Source organism: Diorhabda carinulata, chromosome 11 (genome assembly GCF_026250575.1).
Source record: "Diorhabda carinulata isolate Delta chromosome 11, icDioCari1.1, whole genome shotgun sequence".
NCBI lineage: Eukaryota > Metazoa > Arthropoda > Insecta > Coleoptera > Chrysomelidae > Diorhabda > Diorhabda carinulata.
In genome coordinates this window covers 8,680,255-8,699,704 of record NC_079470.1, presented here as the reverse complement: position 1 = coordinate 8,699,704, position 19,450 = coordinate 8,680,255, and the positions used below count along the sequence as shown (strand labels likewise).

Sequence of the window (19,450 nt, the reverse complement as noted above, 5' to 3'; positions counted from 1 at the left end):
AGTGGATTTTTGTTAGAGCCACAATCATTACAAGAAACCACATATATAATATTACTTCATATTTTGTCATAACTCTTAAAAAAATATCATCGATTATGAGTTCTTCGACGATTTCTTCATAGGCATCAGATTTTCTGAGGTTTTCTGTAACCTGCTAAGTTGTTAATCAAGCAACTGGTCGATGACAGAGAATAATGCAGCTGCGGATGTATCCCTCAGACTTTACTCAGTCTGACTGTTTCAAATGGGACATTACTGTACACGTGGGGCCGCACACATTTATTAGAGAAGAAAGACCTTCAATCAGCATCTTTTTGTTTGCTTCGGTTTCTCATATCACCTTAAACTTATTGGTCCTCCTTCATTCTTACTATCTGTCCAAACCATCTCTTGTTGTTTACACTGCACTCACTTCTTCTAATTCTCGTCTAATTGCACCGTTCCTTATCTTCCTTCCTTATCTAGTATATTCACGTCCGCCCAGTATTTTCATATCACACGTTGTTATTTTCTGTTTCAATTCGTTGGTTAGTATCCAGGATTTACAACCATAGATCAGGATTTGTTGTATTGCTAATTAGTAGATTCTTGTTTTTGTACGTTTCATTTATTTTTTGTTGAAAAATATTCTGTAGAGGGCTGTATATTTAGATATTATTAAATTTACCCCATTTCTTACATTTTCGTCGATTCTTCCATCTGGTCTTACTATTGTCCCTAGATATTTCTTCTTTTCCATATATATGCGTATATTTTTTTGATATTTCCATTATTTCTGTCTTCTGTATGTTTGTCTGCAGCCAATTTTTCTTCATTCCATTACAACCCTTCTCTATTCTGTTTGGTAGGTGTTCTGTTCTACTAGTGAATATTGATAGGTCGTCCGAATAAATTAGTTCGGTTAGATGTAGATTGCTGTTAATCTGTTATATCCTCAGCAGTTTTTTTTAATCCTCAAATTTATTTTTATTGATAGGCCTAGACTTTGCATTCATAACTGGTAGTTCTGTAGGCCACACTTGGTTGGACTCTTTCCTCCGCCGATTAGGTTCTAGTTCCACAATTTTATATTCTTCTTGGAAGTTGGTTTTATAGAAAAGCTTGTTTGGTTCAGATGATGTAAGTAACAATTCTACTGCTTCATTTGTTGAAAACTTCTCTCTGTTGGTGTTAGATTTATTGTTTTTAAGAGGTGCTTTGTTTTGTTCATAAAGTGACGATGAAGTTTTTGAGGGTCATGTCATACACCTTTATCAAATCTTCGAATCGGCACTGGCGAACGAACTGTTGCCAGTCCCATGACACCTTCATTTGTGTCTGACCTACCAGCTTCTTGGCCCTCCCAATCACGGAATGAACTCCATCGACTTTCATATGAATATGCCCTTTTAATGAATATTTGGGAGTAATCACTTTTAACGTAGGCATTGTTCTCAAAATCCAGACGTAAGCTGGCACTATCATAAAATTTCGATTTTGACCTGCGCAATTATCTGACCAAACTGTCAGCTCCACTATTTCAGCAGATAAATTTTCTTGTGCCCATTTAAAAAAGCACGATACTATTCAACAACCACCACGAGCACCCAAGTTTTCATCCCACATTACGCAGTGGCTCTTTCACTCATTTTAAAAACAATAACTTAGCTGTTTTGTTACAAATATCAATTTGTAAAACAAAACAGACACACCATAAAACATGTAAACAAGAAAAGTGGTAGCAATACCTCCTATAACTGTTACCTTCTGGACACATGTCAGCTTTTCACAATGTTGCCTTTTTTCTCAGGGGTCTCAACTGTCTTAACACACTCTCATTCACTATCAGTATTTAATAGGGGTATATAGTTGTATATCAAGTTACTTGAGTATACCTCTATCATATCATAACAGATACATTAAATTCTTATTGGCTATGACTATGCAGATACGACAACTATCCACTCAAGAATATTCACCTCGATAATGCAGTTACATCAATAACCCCAAAATCGAGAATTTTGTAGTTACGACTGTTTACCTCGAGAAAATTAATTAAAGGAAATTTGCTTAAACTTTGTGATAGGAACACTTTGTAACTAGACTTGTTAACTTATTATGACGATTACAACGATTACAAGCGGTGCTTTCTTTTTGCAGCTTTCATATATCCATAAGTCAATCTTTACCAAGAAAAATAATATTACTGATGAGACTTCACAGAGAATTAATGGAACAATAAATACGTAATGTATTTTTTTACTAGATATTAATTTTGAGTGGTGTTGCGAATTCCATTGTTTTTCATGTTTACATACATACATAAAACTTTCAATTTATGTTTCCCATGGGAAGGCCCTTTAATTAAAAGCTGATCATTTATGAGTCTGCAACACATACAATTTAGTTTGTTAACCTTTCTCCTTCTCTCTTACTCAATATTATACCGTTGGTGATTAATAGTTCGTGATATTTCTTTCACTTTCTATAATAATGGAGTGTTTCATGAGGTTCGATAAAGAATGCATTTAAATATTATATTACATAAATGTAATTATCTTTTAATATTATATTTCAATACTTTTAAATATCAGGACAATATCAAACTAGGAAAATGCTAAATCGGTGACCTGTGGCACGAAATAAGTATTTTTTGACATGTCAATTAGTTGATTATTTCTTTAGTTTTTTATTTATTAGACGCTTTCATATTTTTTTGTTTATAAATTGTCTTGTTTTGGGTCTTTGCTGATTGAAAGGAAAAAATTGACGTTAGTTATTAAGTGCCATGCTGCTTTTATTTCACGCTTAGATTTTTAGTTGCCTATTCAATATCCTGACAAATGCGTGTCTCATTTATCTTTTGTTAAAAAGTACTTTCTTAAGAAAACATCAGTTTTACTTGATTTTATATGAATTATCAACCGATATGAATGTCGATTGAACAAGATAGTTTCCTGGATGTTATACTACTGATTGTATCATAACAAAATAAGGATTATATTCAAAACATCTATTAGGTAATTGAAAAAAAAATTAACAAAAGGCATTTGATTTGAAATATTATTTATCAAATTCTGTCATTTCTTCCAAGAACATCTTAAGATTCTGCCTTATAGTGGAAGTTTATTATATCGATCATTTCGTTCCCCGTGCTTACCGGTGTACCAAGATTTCAAGATATCCCCTACAAAAAGAATTCATTGTATTAAATTCAGGGGAACGTGGTGGCCATGCAAATGGACCTCCCTGACACATCCACTTATTAGGAAAAATGTTATTCAGATGATTTTTTGCATAATTTAATAAGTGGGCTCCATCGTGCATGAACCACATGTCCCTGCGAATGTTTAGACGAATATCACATAACATGGCTGGGAAATCATTTTGGAAAAATTCTTAGTATTGCTGACTATTATCAAAATAATAGGTCTATAAATTATTACTCCCTATTCCTGCCCACATATTATCCCACTAACCCATAGTCGATGTTGATTCTTTGTTTGAATTTTAACGTGAGGATTTTCATCTGGATATAAATGTAAATTATGGGAATCAATAAAACCGTCTCGTGTGAAACCAGCTTCATTACTAAACAGTACTTATAATCCACTTTCTGGATGTGAAAGGGGTAATGAAGCTGCTCCTGGAGAATCCTATGAATAGTTATCGTTGATACGTTTGTTCATTGTTGATCTTCCCTACCCACTTTTTTTGGTAGGACACTTCTTAAAATATAATTTTTTTTTTAAATAATGGAACTTTGTTCACTTAATTTATGAAAACAAACGATGCGATTAGCTTTAACAAAAGTTCTACCATTGGGTATAATTCTACACTGAAAACATTCAATACACAACCTTCAGGCTTCTGATGAGTTACCAGAAGCCGAACCAAATATCATTTGTATGTCGGCTTACTCATTCAAGTGAATTCTACCATTTTGTATTTCTCAATATGATTTGATAATTATTGATGACAGGTTTTGAAAATATTGACAACAAAGTAACATTAAGAAATTAGTTCGTTTGTAATTTTAAATATGCAACTTTAGAAGGCTATAGCTCAGAAACGAGGGGTCGTATGAGAATTTTTTTATGTCACAGCATTATTTTCAGGTCATTTACTCACTACAAATTTTTTTTATTAATACCCGGAACACTCTGTATACTTAAATGTTATACAGAAAAAATATAAAAAATTGATAATCATTCTTATTTATATATTTTGATAAAGACTTACTTAAGACGAAACGACAATTTTTTTCTGTCTTTCAAAAATTATTAAAAAAAATAATTTTAAAACAAAAGAGACCTAAAATCAAGAATATTTAGGAGTATAAATATCACCATCAAAAGGTCTAAGAAATCAAAGAAGTTTATATATTTATGTGCATATACAAATGAGAAACTGTTGCGGCAGCGTGATTTAACGTTGCTATAAAGAATCATTCATCGTATTTCTCAATTAAATGATTAAACGTATAGGAAATAACCTCCCGATTTATACATCCTAGTTAACAAAGAGATATTCTTCAGATCAAAATTAGTTTCCTGAATAGAGAATACAGAAATATCATATATATCTCATGTGACATCCATAAACTATGTCTACTTATTACATTTCTGGTTTAGTAGAGTTATTTAGCACATTGAGTATGTCAGAATTAATTTATTTCACCAATTAATCACAAAAAGATTGGTTGGAGTTTGTGTTTAATTTAGTATTATCAATAAATTAAACGGTACGTTTGAAGGCTATTCGTTATGCAGATTGAATTAAATATAAATAATGATTATTCTTATTGTGTAAAATAAAGATAGGAATATCATGAGAAGATTCAAAAGCTCAAGCAGTGCATTTGAATAATCACAAAATAAAATAAATGGAATAAATTTAAAATAAAGAATAATTTTGTTTTGAGAATTGAAAAATAAGTTGGTAGGTCGTAGTACTAGTATTATTATAAGGTTTTTAATAATTCTAATAAATCGTGGGAAGAAGCGGAAATTAAGTAATTATACAAACAATAATTTTGATCAAATGAGCGGTTTATTTCTGATAGTAGTTCATCATTAACAAACACCCATTGAATCATTTTTTAGTTTCCATCACATTATATACGTGATAGTTATCTTGAATAATGGTATGTTATTCAACGAACGATAATGCAGATCGTAAGTTACGTACTCACCAAGTGGTTTAGGACCATTACTGTAAGTTTAATAATATTTTATCTATGATTACGATAGAGTTGTTACAAGAAGAAGGGAAAGCTAGAGCGGTCGACTCATAACCGATTAAAATAAACTCCAGAAAATAAAACTTCCAGACCTTGTATCTTGGAAATCTTATAGACAACAATGCAAACCGCTCAACATTCATTGAGAAACAGATATAAGCTAGTTTAGTAGCTACTATAAAATTTGAGTCCGTTGAACAAACTTCTAGACCGTACTGTAAAAATGCAAATCTACAACTTTTATTCATCCAGTAGTCTCATAAGGTGGTGGATACTGAAAAAGTAGCACCTAAAAATAGAAGATTGGAAAGAGAAGTCATCGGGAAATTTTATTGGAGGATAAGAAAAAATATGGAGAATTCCATATAACTTTGAGATAAGTGTTCTTGTCATGGAAAAATACAATGGTTTGGACATATTCAACGTATGGAAGACTCCCGATTGTCAACAAAGCTCTGAATTTTAAAGTTGAGAATACTATGGAAAGGGAAGCTAAAAAGGAGATGATTGGACAATGTCATTGATGATGTCCGAATTGCAGGATGGTCTAAGTCAAGGGACAGAATGCTATTGAGGTCCATTTAGCCGTTAATTCATGTTTTTTTTTTCATATATATAGTTAATTTGCATAATTTAGATATATGCAGTGAGCATAATTGAATTACTTATTTTCATCAAACCAAATGTTCGATTCTTTCTTGTCCGTCTCAATCTCTCCCGGATTATTATAGTGGAACTCTACTAAAGTCACGGGAGAGGTGAGCCATCTTATTACTTGAAGAAAAAACTTAAAATAAATGCAGTTTTGAGGTTATGTCACAGATTCATACATATTTTTTTATCTAGTACCAAAATAATTGAAATAAACTCGATTGTCTCAAATTCACCACCCAATACAGTAGATGGGTAAAAAAATTTTCAAGTTTGTGAATAATTCAAAACTCAATTAATAAATTCTCTCTGAAGTCACAGTTTGTTGTAATAAGTTTAACTAATTTCAACAAATATATGAGAAACAAAGTCCTCTCCAAGTTTGCTCTTGTATCATAAAATCAACTCGAAAATTTGAATGTAAAACTAATATGGTAGAATTCATTGAGCAAGATTGTTTCTTTCTGTGATTATCGCTTATATATGATTGATGTAAAAAGGTTGAGGTGTTATAGAGCTATATATTCCATTTGCAGTATCCGTCTTATTCCTTTCAAAATCATCAACGTATCCTCCAGCAACAATAATTAATCGCTAGCCATCATGGCGTTTAGTTCACTTCTAAACACTACAGCATCTATAATATTTATACAAGTTGACGATGAAGGGCGAAAACAATACCCTGTATATAAATTACAGCTTGGCGATATAAAAAATGTAGCAATGACTTTCTCAAGTTCATAAAGAAGTTGCTTTATATTTAGTGCTAAGTCTGCTAAAATATTCCAAATGTATATTCTTTGTAAACGATTGCTCAATGTTCTTAAGCTGTTTGTTTTCAGAAGAAATTATTAAACTACTAAGTTCTTCTTACTAATTCTATTATCTAACCTATATTTCATTATTTATATCATTATTATCTTTATTTTTAGATCAGTCTTTCGACAGAGAATCTATTCGATATAGAAAATAAATAAATAAATTACGAGAAGCTGAAGTAACAATTTTCAACTGAAATATTATGAAACAATGAATTTAAAAACCACTAAACTGAAGACTATATAAATCTTATACAATAAAAAAGCGATATGCCCATTGTTAATAATATTATCTAAGCAAGTAAATAGTCCAGTAAATTAATTAATTGGCCAATATCAGGGGGTATTGATTCGATATATTTAATGATTCTAAAATGATGGAGAAAATTGAGGTAAAATAGGGAAATCTAATTAAAATTAAATAGAAACCTAAACAGAAAGTATAAATATTGTAAGAATCAATATTATTTTCGGTATAATATCAGAATATCGTAATATTATCATTGAAACATCACCAAATATAATCATATTGTGAATAATTTAATCTATGTAAAGTATTTATCGAAAAAAAAAGTATGTGGCATTATTTGTAACTTCTATATTAAGCATTCTCTCGAAGCAAACTGTCGAACAAAGAGATAAGGGTTCGTTTCGGGTTTGTGTCAATTCAAAATTACAAGGAGACGGTTCGAGACGGTTTCCACATGACTTTCGATGATTAATCGGTTTGGAATTATCAGACGAGAACAATGGAATAGTAATTCTGTTGGAACGAAGGTAAACGTTCCAATGATAATTTTGTTCGAATCTGTTGGATTGGTAATAACTAAGATATCAGATGATTCTAATTGGTAAGGAACATAGGATGTTGGGATGGAATATTACACATAGAAGACAGAAAATATTTTCTTGCTGTAAAATGAAGTTAAATGGCATACTATAGTAGAATGAACTTATATAAATATGAAAATGACCACAAAAAAGCTATAGCTTCACTCCACAATATGTAACAAACCCTAGTTACTACTATTATAGTTATTCATACTATAAAGGTTAAAAAAAAGGTTGGGAAATACTATATATACTTACATCTCGTGATGTATTGAAAACATTTTTATCTTCATAAAGAATTTATTCTTGGATAAGAAGCTTTGACGGGTTTCTAAGGTATCATAAGCGTTGTTATTTTATCAAAAACGTCAAGCTGACAGTTTATTAGCAAAAATTGAGAGAAATTTAAATTATTGATTTGAATAATGTCTTTTGACTACCTAGGCACACAAATCAGCACAGACCAGAACATAATAAATGAAGTAAAAGGACAAGCAAACAAAGTCAGCCGAATTTCAGGCGGACCCTGGGACATTATCTGGAATAATACTAGTATGAACAAAAGGGCAAAAGTTAAAATATATACAAAAGAACTAAAAAGAAAAAGATAACATCATTCGAACAAAAGAAATGAAAATACTCAGAAACATATGCGGATACACACTAAGAGACAGAAAGAGAAACACAGACATAAGACACGAATGTGAGGTGGAAGACATAGTCAGATGAAGACGTAAACGTAGAAGAGCTTGGAACGAACACGTGGGTAGGATGACCGGAGAAAGATTAACAAAGATCGCACGAGACGGTAAACCAGAGACATGACGATCTCCAAAAAGATGGATGGATTCATGGACATCAAAATCTCAAGGATGACAAGTTGGAAACTACAGGCCTGAGGCCAACAATATATTGAAGTTGTTGCTAAGAAAATAAAGGAAAAGGTATGAAACAACGTATCAATACTTGCTAACAAACAAAGACTGCTACCGGAAATTATTATAATCCAAGGGCAATCGATACCTTTTTGGTAACTGCTACTCACATCTTTCAAGACAGTGTCAAAATGTGTTGTTTACAATATAAGGGGAAAAAATACCATTTAATATCATAGTAAATAATACACATTTAGGCAGATTCAGAATGTATTTTGATGTAACGTATACGAAATTCGATTGTTAAAAAAGTCTAAATGCTATTGAGCCTTCCGGTGATTGTACGATTATTTCTAAGAATGTAGTTAGCCTAAGAATTGATATTTCGTTTCTTTTTTTAAATAACGAAACTAATGATCTCTATCCAACTCTGCAAATATTCTCTTGTCTTATGCAACGAATAGAATAAAAAGTGTTTTAATAGAAGAAGACAACTCCACTGGTTTATAGAGGTCAAACTGAACGACAAAGACAAACGAAATAAAGTGTTTCCCCAAGGCGTATAGAACTATCGGAAGAATAAAGGAGGTGAATCAATAGAAGTACTTCATAGTTAATTTAACCCTTTGTCAATTTCCACTTTAAAACTTAACCGCATACGTTAAGAGAAGGGATTCTAAGGTACGTATCATTTTAAAGCAATATGGGTTGTTTCAATTTATATTTGGATAATACGAGTAGCAAGCAAGCTTCAATATCACTTTGATTCCTTGATGAGTTAACCTTATAATAAATTAGTTCAAGCTCAACAACCTTTTTTTTTAAATATACATACATAAAGTGTATTACAAGTTAAAATATTTTGCTATCGGATTGAGAGAATTATATATTCAAATAAGTATGTTCAAATTCCTGTGTGGTTCGGAGACACCTGCACCAAAAAACACAATTTTGTACGACTGTGGAAGAGGGGTAGTGTCGAGTGCGCCTACATTTGGATTCTCTTCTTCTTTAGCATGTACTAACTCTCAAAGCTACTAGTACTGCTCCAATATTGATTTACCAAATGTCATGTAATGAACCGCTATTGGACAATTCACTTTCATTCAGAAAAAACAATAAAATGAATCGGGGGAATAAGAATAATATGAATCTAACGACTAGTTTTCCACAGTTTTTATGATAATGATAATCTTTGACATATACCTAATGGGTATACTTGCTTATCAAGTCTAGTCATTATATTCACTTTATACTTTTTAAATTTTCTTGTGATTTTGTCACATATCTATTCTTTTAAAATCTTAACAGTTCATCATCTTGTTTTAGTTGTTATTCAACGTTGTATGTCTGTACAGAATATTTCTTTATTATTCTTCACCCCATATTTTTGTATAGTTTACTTTACATTTTCTACACTTAGCCGAATGTTCCTTTAAATTGATTCATATAGGTGACTTTTGGCTTAGATCAGTTTTTTGTGAAGTGTTTTTCGTATTTTGGTATCTTATGGCAGTATCTTTCAATATTTTCTGTGTGTACCTCATATTTTTAATATGAACGACGAGCTTCTTATCGAGTTGGTTCGGAAACGACCAGTTCTTTATAATATGAAGGACTCCAAGTTGTCACGTTGCCGTTCATGTTTGAACACGCACCGTATTTCCCCCTTTAGTTTACTAAGATTTCATCATCCAATAATTTTTTTCCACTTAAGGTCACGGTACGTCACGTCACGTCACGTCATGGATATGTGTGGATCGACCTTTATAGCTTCAATTTCAAAGTGCAAACATTTAACTGTATAAAGGAAGAAAAACTTAGCATTTTGGTAACTTAACAATGACATATTATTCCTTAAACATGCTGAAAAAGTTGCCTAGTATTTATTTTACTATGTATTTACGTAAATTGCACGTCAAGCTGAATATATAAAAATACGACTATGACGTCGTCTAAAAGTTGTTCGTTCTGTATTCATTTACATACCGAAAGTTGCGGTTTGAGGGTTCTATGTTGTGAAAGTGACAGTTCCGTACTGTAAAACACTTTCGGGATGCTCTGGAGTAGACAACTTAAACTTCCTTAAATGTGACTCTAGCCACTTCAATGTTGACCGTTGACACTTTCACTTGATGATTTTGCATAAGCTTAAATTTTGCTTTGAATGAATCTCATTTAACAATAACCATAAGTTATATCCATCGAATCCCAATCCAAGTATTGGAGTACTGAGATAAGCTGACATGTTGAATGCAAAGAAATGTTTGACGGTCGTCTATGTCTTAGTTCTATTTAAACACTTACCTTGACAATATGGAAGCCAGATTTTGAAAATTGATATGATTCTTTACTCTGTCATGTCCATCTCATCAATTTACTCTGAAAAAAAGCAAATTGATAACTAATTATCTGCTTTATATTGAAAGTTATTTCAGTTTGTAGAAAATACATTTTCCTTAAGTGCATAATAATTCAAAATGTTTTGCTGTTCATGATTTAGAGTCGAACTACGAATTATTTTACATTTCTTAAAATGTGACGATTAGTTAATATAACGCAAATGAGAACTTATTACTCAAGAAAATTCACACACTTTTTCGAATACCTGATCAATGTTGAGGCTCTTAATGTGTCAAATTGTGCATCAAATGGGTTAATATCGTAAACATATTTTAGAGTGTTTGATGCACTGCCCACACTGTATTAAAGAAATTACATGTGGCACTGTAAACAATATATTATGGTTCCTTTAAAAGAATTGATTAATTCTATTTGTCTCTTAATTCCATTATGTGACTATTTATTCTCCAAGTAGTTCTATCTTTGATCAATTCATTCCATCGCTTGATTATCATTCTATTCAAGTCATCTGGACTTTCTCATTATTCGACCTCCTCCTGGATAACTTTGTAGCATTGAGAAAAGCTACTGTGTTTTTATTCATTCAGCTCAATCTTCTTCTTCAAGCTCTTTATACGTTATCGGTATTCATTTCTATCAGTTCTAATTGGTGATAATCTTCTTAATATCTTTCTTTCCGTTCCCATAAATTTGCCGTCTCTTTTTGTTATTGTTATGGTTTCTGCACTGTACATTACAATTATTCACTCTAGTCGTCTTATTTAGTAATTTTCTTTTTACTTATTTGTATTATATGCTTTATTAGCTGCTAATATTTTTTCTTTTATTTTTGGTTTTCTTTCTCCAATACTTTTAATCATTATTCCTTTGGTATTACGTACTTTTTAAAATTAGTAATACTCTCAACCCTCAACGAGGGTTGTCCATAAAATAAGATTCCCAGGAACTGCAGACGCCAGGACCGCTGTTAGGAGGATAGCTTGGCTCTGTTTTCGCCGATTCCTGCCCTGGTAAGCTGTTTATAATGTTCATTCTTGTCTGGGTAGCCGTGAAAAATAAGGCTTTTGTGGACAAAATATGTTCCTTCGGTGGAGATTGATTCTCCACTGTGTGAGGTGTAAGTGGAAAAGTTTAAGACTTTGCATATACGCAAATGGTGCATGACCATGACCAACAACGTTCTTGTCGGCAATCGTTTTCGGACGAGATAATTGCGAAAGTGGTAAATAATGCTGAAATATCGAAGAGTGTTGCTGGACGTTTCTGGACCTCAGCAAAATGATCCCTGATGCTAAAAAGTCCTGTATTCACATCATTTAGAGAGATCTCTTTCAAGTATTTTCGCAGCGCGGCGGCAAACTTCTACTACTCAAGCATAAAGAACATCGTATCAAAAAATATAAACGACAATTTTTTCGAAAAATAGATGGAATTCTTAGCTTCCCAAACATGTATTATTCAATAATTATGGTTTTCATTGTGAAATTTCGTTGGGAATTTTATTATATGGACAAGTCTCGTATATTCATATATTTTCAACCCCCTTTATTCTTCCTCTGTTATCAGTTTCTTTAACATACTGTCCATTGTTTTTTTTGTAATTAGGACTGCGTCCTTAATTTATATTTCTTAGTACGTGCTATAGCGATTAATTTAATAGTGTTATCAGCTTACTCCTTTATTAATTGGAAATTTTTAAGCTTCACATCAGTTGGTACACTTGCTTTAGAGTCTTCATCATGTTTTCCCTATTGATTAAGTCAAAGGTTGGTTGGAAATCTACCAATAGCATTTCAATACTGATCTGTTCTTCATGTGTTATTTCTACTATCTGTATAATTATGTGGATGACATATTTTAAGATTATATCTTACTTTAAAGCCACGCTCGTTTCATTCTACAATTTGTTTTGCCCTACTTGTCTAGCATCTCTTTATTATAGTTGACATTATTTTAGAGGCTACATTTAGGAGAGTATTTCCTCTTTGGCACTATTTTCAATCTTTTTTTATTGTATTCTAACAATTTGTTAATATTTTTTCAGTATTTCGACATCTTTTCCTTTCTCAGTATACTTCTTATAAATTCATAAAATCGTTTACTTAGTTTCTTTCTGGAATACTTCATCAGTTCCATGAATGAACATCGGTTTTAAGATTAGTATAAGCAGTTATATTTGTTTCTAATCACATGATGCGTATTTTCCTGTAAACTGAGAAAATGATTGATTCAATCGTCATTTAATTTGATTATAGTATATGACAACATATTTCAATGTCAGAAATGTAATTTTTTGTAGAGCCCTCGTAGGGCAATCCACTAAAACCTAACAAATTTCAAGAAAGATTACTGTTACTTTGCAACCAACAACGAAACAAAAATAAAAAAAGTCAGAAAAAAGCCCTACATATCCAAGGGAGAGCTATAATACCGACTTATATTTTCGCTTTATTTTCCGAAAGAGGAAGGGAATCCCGTGAGAATACAATGAAATCAAATAGCGGATATTTACTTGAAGTTCCATTTCCAGACTTTTCCAGGCTATTATTTTGGATTTTTGTATTATCAGAACGAATAACAGAAATTCATCATGTAAAATCATTTCAACTATCAACTTCATCATTTTTTTTTTTGTTTTCATCGAGATGATTATGATTTACTATTCTAGCAAATAACATAAAACCATTAGCGAGTTAAATATAATGTCTATGAGTTTTTTCTTTAAACGTTTGATTTCAATGTTTTCGAAGTTAAAAACCAAAAATAATCATAAAAGTTTTCTTTGCAATTCCGTGCAACTAAAATGATTAAGACAGTTATTTATTTGTTGTATTTGTGAATGTTTCACAAACATGCAAAATAGGTTGAGAATCGGTTGAATAAAGGGACTCTCGTTGAAGAAAAACAACACAACCAACAGAAAACTTTCAATGACAGCCATTCTTTAAGATTTTAAAGAATGGCTGTCATGAAATCACTTAAAGATTTTAGAAGAAGCAAAAGTGCGATTATAAATATGGATGAAGCTCATATATGAATTACAGAAGTCTTTCCACCGGCCATATCTTGTTTTGTTAGTTATACAAAATTGAGAAAATGAAGTAAAGAATGTAAATCACTAGAGAGACCTTGTGTATATATATTGAATTACCCATCTTGAAGCTCAGTAAAAAAGCTCGTTTATTCAATTACGGAGGCAGTGATGATAGAGCTTCAAATTTCCTTCTTCCTATTTTGCAGTTCTGGATCAAATAATTTCCGGTAAATAGAAGATTAAGCTTGTGTCTAGTGTGATAACATTTCTAATGATAATTTTATTAAAGCCTGCATGGATTTAGATATCAAGCTGCAGTTACATGATGAAGAAAGTACCGTAAAAGAAATAGACGGTAAACAACTATGAAATAACTTCAATGAAAGATCGTTAAATATAGTCAAAAATGTTTAGATGTCCAGTCTGATAGCATTTCTAATGATGACTTATTGAAGTCTGCATAGATTGAAATATCCAGTTGAAGGTACTTGATGAAGAATTTGTTTGGGTATATGATATTTCAAAATATGTTAATTGATATGGTTATATAGTTAAATGCGAATAAAATGTTGTGTATTCCAAATTTGAAGACTGTTTCTCATAATTACTACTGATAAAACTAATTCAGAACAATGTCTTATCTTGATAATTCACAGCTCTTATTTCTATTATATAAACTGTGGAAACTCGTTTTTTTCTCCTGGATAAATTCTTCCTTTGAGAAGTTTAATTATTCTCCTCCATTTCTAATCTGATTGCAAGTAAAAATGCGCTGCTATTTAAAATTCAGATCGCATAAAAACTTTTTCCATAAATATGTTGGGCACGTTCATGTGAAGTTTTGTATTTATTGTGCTTAATTTATAAGTAATATCAATACATCACGACATACTTTTGATAATTTAAATCCTCCGCTAGATTCCAGTGCCAAAAAGAAAAGATTTATTTAAGTGGAACACGACAAGAATGAATCTCCTCGTGTAAATATATCACAAGAATTCAAAAGTTAAACAAAGGAAATGGAAGCAGTCATACACAACTTCAGAAGAAAACTCTGAAGAAAGTTAAATAGACGTAACGACAAGGAGAAACTTTCAGAATGGGAAATTTTATACAAATTGGATGATTCAACAAAACAGTAAATGCGTGAAGTTTTTTTGGTCATGGAATGAATAACTTCTGTTCATTTTTTGTTTAAGACAGAAATAGTTATGAAGCTGAGTTTCCCAGGAATATCAACACCATTTGATAAAATCCATAACAACTCAACAAAAAAGAAAACTTTGAATGGCTCAAGTACATCAGTGTATTATTCAAATTAAAATGCTTAATTTTCTATCCTCTACCAGTGATAATGGATCAATCTGTTCTCAACTTCTAGTCTCCGATTCTTCCTAAAACAAAGCCAAGTATTGAATAACTTTTCGTGATGCCTCTAACTAAATCAGCAATTATTATCAACATTATTTTCATTTGATTTCAATCATTATTATCAGAAATTTAATTATAATGTTATTAATTAACGACATTCAATGACAAAAACAATGAACAACAAAACTTTTAATGTTCATCGTATTTTCTTTTAAAAACATTAAGAACTACTTCTATTATAACTTTGATATGAAACCTCTAGAAACGTTTTCTCGACGTATCTACAAAAGAATCTTTGAAGTTTTGTTGCTAGAGTTACGTTTCGAGAATATCACACCAAGAAAATCTTTGTGGTAGGATAATATTCCCTTTTAGTAGAAACGAGCGCTCAGGTGTTCCTTGAAAACGACCAAAACAACTTTAAAGGAGAAAACTTATTCGCAGGCTGGTCGTGGATTCAATAATGAAATAGATTATTATTTAGAAATTTCACATTCTCGCTTAGAAAATTTGAATTATTTTCGTCAATGTAGAGCGAGGATCCACATCTGTTTCAGGCAAAAGAGAAATCGAAATAATAATTTTAGACGAATATTTATCTGGTTTACTCCAGTTTCCAATGGTTAAAGTGAATGAATGAAATAAATATTAGATAGTACACGTTAACTATCTCTGCATATTTCGGTGAAGTGCAAATTATAATTTGTTCCAACAAATTAACGCTTAAAAAATCCACCCTTGATACTAATTAGAAAAAAACTTAAGAATTTATCTTAAAAAAGACAATATTCATTATAAATACTCTGTTGAGATATTATAAATTCTTCAGGTTGTTCAGCTTCAATCCTCAAAGCCCATTTCTCATTGTATGTATAAACATGTGAAAATATTATAACATATAAGTCGTGTGACTGATACATAGATGGCGCTGATATTGTCAAATCCATATAACATTTATGAAGTACCAATCTTGAAAAGATTATGTGTAAAATTTCATGACATTTCGATAAGTCAGTGAAATGACAGCCATTTAAGTGAAGCTATTTTTGTTATTTTCTGTACAAACTCAGCAATGGCTTCAAAAGTGTTATACGGAAAGAACCATTTATTATTGATTTGCTGAATTTATCATGGTCGTACAGACAACGATGATAGTGAACGTTCTGGTCGCCCAATTGAGTTAGTTACTAAACAAAACAAAAATTCTCAATTCGCATAATGCTTACTAATCAATAATAATAATTAATAACTTCATCAACACTTTATACCAGCATAGGTTATTCAAATCATGCTTATTTAAATCAAAATATTCCGATTACGATACAAAGTTTTATCAAGTGTAACATTTTGGTTTAAAATTAAACGATGTCTAAGTTTACTTGAAATTTTGCAATACAATGTTGTCAGTGGTAGCAGCAAATTCGTAAAAAATGTGTATTGTCTTCAACGCCTTTTATCTTGGCTACTGATGGCGTTACGAAATTTTTTCACTGAGCAAACCCCAAATGCTTTTCAGTTTTCTATCTATCATAGAGAAGGGATCCCTTTTTTTGAAACACCCTGTACATATGAATATTAGACATACTCCATATTATCATCAATTAGGTGATCTATTCCCTCGAGTTTCTCAGACTTGTAACTATTCGATAACACAGTCGTTGTTCTCTAAATCTTGTCATCAGTGGCACTATCGGGACCGGGAACTGACAGAATTTTCTTTCCTCTGAAAACACTTTACCAGATAAATAGACGAATTGGACGGCATCTGATTTACGGGCAACTGCACCCGTGCGATAGTTTATTTCTTGTGTGATTTACGGCTTTTTTTCTTCTACATTTCTGAAGGTCTCCGTCCGTACTAACTCCAGGACAGGAAGACTCGTTTGGATTTAGTGTCACATAATTTATGGTATTTCTCTAGATATGTTTGGGATTTTAAAGGTAGCGAAAGGGAAATATTTACAGCTCGAAATACTGAAATAAAGTTATATTCACATAACCACATTATAAATCGAGCTCACGGGTAAATTTTAAGCGATTTTCCACACTGAATTTCAAATAAGTAACGATAACGGAAAGTAAATCAATGGATGAAAAATAATTATATGCAAATATATTTCACGTCAAAATATTTTGTGAGTTTTTTGTCACTACCACTATGAGACCAGGATACTGAGTCGTTCCTCAAGGTAGATAAAAGCAACTTGCAGGAAGGAGTTGGACGCTCAAAGAAGTGGTACTTCAATTGAAGACATTTAACAAAAGATACGCAAGAAGGGAAATAGAACTTGTAGCTTTTGTTTATTACCAGTGGAAAGCTCAGGCATCAGCTGCTAGTTATGAACTTCCTATAAAAGTAGCTTCTAGATTTCCAGAAACTCAAGCTCGATGAATTGTGAATTGTTAAAAGGATTTTTTGTAGAATTTCTTTTATGTTGAAGTGAAAGCAGGACTAGATCCTTAACCCTACAACAGAACTCATCGATAAAAATGTGTTTTGAACAGATAATTAGAATGATATCAACAAAAAAAGCTTCTCAATTCGCATAAGATATGATTTTGTTATCCATTAGTTTATTTATTTATACCTCAGATTTCTATGAGGATAATAAAGTAGGTAAGATCATTAGATTTAAAGCAATAAAGCTGAGATTAGGAAGCATGAAGATGAAAAGTGGCGTGATGAAAATCAGGAAAATGTAAATAACAGAAAAAAGTAGAATTGCAGAAACTTACATGTTACAATCAATCGACGTGAATGTGAAGCATATTAAATGTGTCCGAAAAAAAATGATCTTCTAAAAGCAGCCAATAATTTGAATCAAATGATAACTCGAATAATCCAATAAAACCAAGCTGAACTATTAAAAATGTACGAAAAAAAATATCAATCGATGAAAAAGTATGGAAAATAAAAAAACCTACAAAAGGAGAAAAATCAATTAGCCGAATAAACTTATGAAGTTTAGTTCTTATCAATATCAAGTGCAGAAGACAGTTATGCTAGGATCAATGAATATTTCATCTAACAAACCGTCAGGCCGCGTGGACTCATCATCTCCGTTGTTCACCAATGAAAACATCGAATCGTAAACATAGATGCATTTCTATTGGCCGAAGCTGTATGTACATAATTTCTTCGAAATATTCCTGCCAGAAAGTCTGCGATAATTATTGGCGTGCCTTGGTAAGAATAATTTAATTCATAAATTTCTTTAAATAAATAGAAATATGGCTCTCTTTAGACCATGGCTGAATGAAGACAATGAAATTGCACAGTGTAGTGAGAATAAACACAGGTATGAATTTAATAATAAAGATTTAGATAAACAAACACAGCAAGTTATTTTCAATATATTCGAATGTTTAAAAAAAGAAAATATTCAGTAATTTATTAATGCAATCATAATAAGAATTGCAGAATTAACTAGAGTAAATAAATTTTCCATTTCTCGAGTAGTCACGAAAGAGGTTGCTGTGGATCATTCACAGAACCGAAAAACATGTAAAGGAAAACTGAAATCAGTTGACAGCGCTACTCAAGATTTATATTTATTCATTTTATATAGGACAATTTATAGTTTATATAAGGAGAACAGGGTTGCGACATTAGAAGTAATACAGCAAAAGGTAGCAAATTATCCAGAATAAAATTATAACAGCTTAGAAACATTGCGTTAAGTTTTGTCAGTATGTGGTTCTAAACACAAAAAACTGAATAAACGGGTGGCAATAACCGAATCGTCAAAGATCGTTCGAAGGCGATACGATTATTTGCGCCATACAAAAGACTACCGAAGTTCTAATAGACACATAATTTATCTAGATGAAACATAGTTTCACAGTCACGATGTAGTAAATTTCAGTTGGGTTTATAAAAGTAAAACTATCTGTTTGAATTTGAAATGTTCTAAAGGGAAACGCATTACAATAGTATACGCTGGAAGCAAAGACGGTTTCGTTTCTAATTCTTTATTAATATCTGTCCAAAGAATTAAAAACTGTGCAGCTGATTATCATGAAGATAGTCAGTAATCATTATGGACAACGCATCCTACTAGTCGCGGCAACTCCTTAAGATACCAAATAGGAGTAATAACAAAGCTCAAATTTCAACATTTATGTCTAAAAAAATATTCCTGTCAGCGATCATAGAAAAGCCTCAACAAACAAAGAATTGCTTACTGTTATTAGAGGTCTAAAGTTATAAAAAAATTATTGTATTGACAAGCTGTGCAAGAAGAGAGTCATACTTTCTCAGACTACCTTACTATTGCAAATTCAA

The 19,450-nt window shown here is 31.6% G+C and overlaps 1 protein-coding gene across 3 annotated transcripts in view; it reads right to left on the bottom strand.

Moving 5' to 3' along the window:
* The window catches only part of LOC130899651 (chondroitin sulfate N-acetylgalactosaminyltransferase 2), a 260,579-nt gene that overhangs the window by 149,567 nt on the left and 91,562 nt on the right, over window positions 1-19,450 (bottom strand). The window contains exon 2 of one of the 3 annotated variants that reach the window (XM_057809742.1): window positions 10,704-10,778. The exons of the other annotated variants lie outside the window; for them this stretch is intronic. The gene's annotated coding sequence lies outside the window, so the exon portion shown is untranslated. The remainder of the gene's footprint in view (window positions 1-10,703; window positions 10,779-19,450) is intronic. 3 annotated transcript variants of the gene reach the window in all.